General features: G+C 33.4%; 1 pseudogene; it reads left to right on the plus strand.

Moving 5' to 3' along the window:
* The first annotated feature begins 2,382 nt into the window (after positions 1–2,382).
* LOC103274255 lies at positions 2,383–3,101 on the plus strand (annotated as a pseudogene).
* The last annotated feature ends 1,505 nt before the right edge of the window (positions 3,102–4,606 follow it).

Here is a 4,606-nt window from a genome sequence, read left to right on the forward strand (position 1 = left end):
TCTGCGGTGGCCAGGAGCGGCCACTGCACTCCAGTCTGGGCGACTGAGTGAGACTCCAACTCAAAAAAAAAAAAAAAAAAGATACAGACCAATGGAATAGAATTGAGAGTCCAAAACTAAACCCATATTCCTATAACCAATTGTTTTTCGACAAGGGTGACAGTCTATTGAATGAGGAAAGAATAGTATCATCAACTGGTATTGAAACAACTAAATTTCTACCAACAAAAGAACATTATACCCCTTAAACTGAATGCAAAAATTAACTAAAATGAATTAATTACCTAAAATAAGAGCTAAAATCATAAAACACTTAGAAAAACACACGGGGTCAAGCTTCATGTCCCTGGATTTGACAATGGATTCTCAGATATCATACCAGAAGCATGAGTCATAAAAGAAAAAAGAAATGAACTGGAATTCACTAAAATTAACAACTTTTATCCATCATGATACATAATTAAGAAAGTAAAAAGACAACCTTAATGGGAGAAAATATCTTGTAAGTCTTTAATATTCAGAATATATGTTTAAAAATTTATAATTCAACAGCAATTTTTAAAAAATAGGTAAGGGACTTGAAGACAATAAGCACATGAAAAGATGCTTGATGATACCAGTCATTAGGGAAATGCAAATTAAAACCACAATGAGATACTACTTCATACCTACTAGGATGGCTATAACAACAACAACAAAAACCAGGAAAAAGGGTTATCAAAAATGTGGAGATATCAAAGCACTCATACATTGCTGGTGGGCATGTAAAATGATGTAGCCATTGTGGAAAACAGTTTGGTGATTTCCCAAAAAATGAAACATTGAATTACCATGTGACCCAACAATTCCATTCCTATATAAATACCCAAAAGAATTGGGAAAAGAGACTCAAATTAATACTCACACTGTATTGCTCTCAATAGCCAAAAGCTGGAAACAATGCAATGTTCCATCCATAAATTAATGGGTAACCCAATGTGGTGCAGTCATGCATCGCTTAATGACAAGGATCTATTCTGAGAAATGTATCACTAGGCGACGTCATCATTGTTCAAATATCATAGAATGTACTTAATAAGCCTAGATGTTACAGCCCTTATGATCGGGGATGGCCTGTTACTCCTAAGCTACACATCTGTAAAACATGTTACTGTCTTGCCTATTGTGGGCAGTGGTAACACAATGGTAAATATATGTGTATCTAAACATATGGAAATATAGAAAAGGTGCAGACAAAATATGGCATAAAAGATACAAAACGGTACGCCTATAGGGGGCAGTCCCCATGAATGGAACTTGCAAGAGAGGAAGTTAGAGCAGGTGAGTCAGTGAGTGATGGTGAGTGAATGGCAAGGCCTAGAACATGACTGTTCATCACTGTAGACTTTATAAACACTGTACACTTAGACTACAATAAATATTAAAAATGCTTTCTCCAATAATAAATTAACTTTAGCTTATTGTAACTTTTTTGCTTTATGATGAATAAATTATTTTTTACTTTTTTACTCTTCTGTAATAACACAACTTAGAACTCACAAACACACTGTACAGTTGTACAAAAATACTTTTTCTTTATATTCTTATGCCACAAGCTTTTATCTATTTTAAGTTATTTTTATTTTTTACTTTTTGTTTTTAACTTTTTGCATTTTTTTGTTAAAAACTAAGACACAAACACACACACATTAGCCTAGACTTTCACAAGGTAAGCATCATCAGTATCACTGCTTTCCATCTCCATACTTTGTTCCACTGGAAGGTCTTCTGGGGCAATAACATACATGGAACTGTCGTCTCATTTGATAACAATGCCATCTTTTGAAATACCTCCTGAAGGACCTGCTTCAGTCTGTTTTGCAGTTAGTTTTTTTGTTGTTATTGTTGTTAAGTAGAAGGAATACACTTAACAAATAATAAAAATATAGTATAGTAAATACACAAACCAACAACAAAGTCATTTATTATCGTTGTTAAATATTATGTACTGTACATAATTGTATGTCCTATACTTTTTTTAGGACTAGCAATTTACAACAGCATCATCACAGATGTGTGAGTGATACCTGCAAAATAACATTAGGACGGTTATGATGACACTATGTGACAGGAAGTTTTCAATTGCATTATAATCTTAGGAAACTACCATTATGTATGTGGTCCATCACTGACCAGAACATCATTAAAGACAGAAAGTAGAATACAGGTTACCAGAGCCTGGAGGAAGTGGGTAATGGGGAACCATTCCTTAATGATTACAGATGCATTGCTTTGGATGATAGAAAAGTTTTGGAAATAACAGTGGACATTGGTGATGGCTGCACAACATTGTAAATGTCCTTAAGATGGCTGCCAAGCTTCAGCTTTCTGACTGAAGAAAAGATGTGGGGTGGGCTACTGCCTCCTGACCTTAATGAAAGTGATGTTGAGTAGAATTTGGAAGATGAAGCCTCATTAGAGAAGTCTGGATGTAAACCTACAGGAAGATAAAGAGGTTGGGGCCATTAAAAAAAAACAACAAAAAACAGTAGAGCTCTCAGATTTCCCAACAAATGGACCAAAAACTGAAACTGAGTCAAATATAAATGTAGATAAAGAGTGTCCTTCTACAATTCCCTTAAATATGTAGAATAAATTTCAAGAACTGCATCAAAAACTTTCTTAATAGAAAAACTCAACCTCAAGATTCAGAAGGAAAAAAAGAAAATGCTCCAGAAAAGATAAATTGAAGAATGTAAAAAAAATCTCACAGTGAACAGTTCTCAAATGAAACTCAAAGGAAAGAGCTTACTCAGTATTTTGGAGTCAATGATAGATTTGAACTCCCTGTTAAAAGGAAAAAAGTTGATAAGTCAGGCCATGAAAAGAGGGTAGACCAGGCTGTGGAGGAGTGGAATATTGAGAAAGCTGAGGAACTCAGCAACCAGCTGGATACTCGAGAGCTTGGTGTAAAAATTGCCAAAGCAATTGCCTGCCACAACTTTGTAAAAGCCAAAAAGGAGGCTAAAAATTCACAGACTGCTTGAAAAAAGAAAAAACTTGCTTGAGGATTAGAAGCAAAGAAGAGTTGGGAAACCAAAGGTAACATGGGATATATGTAGCTTGCCAGAGTTCTGCAAGACATTTGTGGATTCAAGTGCTCAGTTTACTGAAAAGACTTTCCTGCTCTGTTATGTATATCAGGAAATTGATAGAACTAGAAAAAATTAGCATAAAATTTAGGGGTTGACCATCAACTCTTTTCAGTCTTTCTCTAAAGAGTTTAATCTACTGAAGTGAACAAAATGAAACATTCTGTTATGTATGTAAGAAATAATAGAAAAGGATGGAAGTTTGTCTATTGTATGAACCTATAGTGTAAAATCAATTTTGCTTTTCATGTTTGTTATAGTATAGCCAGTGAGCTCCTTGTACTTCTTAACTGTACCCGGTATAACTGCATTTTTATTGGAATTGTGTTCTTAAGACTGGTAATTATTTACAGTGGATTAATCATAAGTATAAAAATGTCTCAATTGATACTGCCTTTACAAGTGATTTTAATGACCTTAATGCTATCAAAGTAATTATTGATTTTTATTGGAGGCAGTAGAGTTCGTGTTTAATATTTCAGAATTACATATTAAAAGGAATTAATTAATTTTTGTATACCTTCAGATAAAATGTTATAATAATATTTGTAATAGCATAATACAATAAAGAAAGAAACAGAAAGTAGTATTTGAAGGATTATTTAAATTCAGCTTTGCCTAGAAATGTCTTTCTAAATATCTTTCTTTCTCAGCCATGTTATTCTTTAAATTATGAGATGATTCTTGGAAGAGAAAATGGCGTAATTGTATTATACAGACAGGTATGACTCAAGATAATATAACTTTGAACCTTCTAAAAGTTGGTTTGTTTTTTACTCCTCTTTCCTATTACTCCTTAAAAGATTGAATAAATTAATGAGGAGAAAGAGAAGATTGGTACCATGGGAAGCAGTTTTCATTAGATGTACCCTTCATGGTTTCAACAGCAAGGGGCTTGGAGAAGTCAACCAACAAGCTGGTAAGAAGACCACGATTGGAGACACCTCTTCATTTGTGTTCAGTAGAGGTGAATAACTGCTTCCCGTGGTTTTCATTGACTCATCTCTCAGCCTTCACCAGAGGTCTTCTAGCTGTTTGATAGAGACTGGGTCGATAATATAAATTCAGGAACATATGAAATTAGTCATGATTATAATTGTACTACTGCTATTTTTAGACTTAAAATACTAACAAAATTGCATTATTTTATGGTGGCACTTTTAATGTTTTCTTTCATATTCTGGAATAAGTGAATACTTAGTTGCTAGTTAGGCATCCAAAAATCTTATCTTGCTTCCAGTTAGATGAGAAAAGCCAGCATAGAGAAAGCAAAGTTTTAGGCAATTGTGTATTATACTAATTCATTATGAAAAGGTATCCAGACCAAATATTGAAGGATTTTATATTTTATGATTTAATAAATTGGGAACATTATTCCATTTTATCGATTAAAAAACATTATAAATGTAGTTAATTAATGTGAAGTATAAACTTAACAATGACTGAAATAGCAAATTTTGTTACGTGTGTGTTTG

Source organism: Carlito syrichta, unplaced genomic scaffold (assembly GCF_000164805.1).
Source record: "Carlito syrichta isolate Samal-C Ts95f unplaced genomic scaffold, Tarsius_syrichta-2.0.1 Scaffold314672, whole genome shotgun sequence".
Lineage (NCBI taxonomy): Eukaryota > Metazoa > Chordata > Mammalia > Primates > Tarsiidae > Carlito > Carlito syrichta.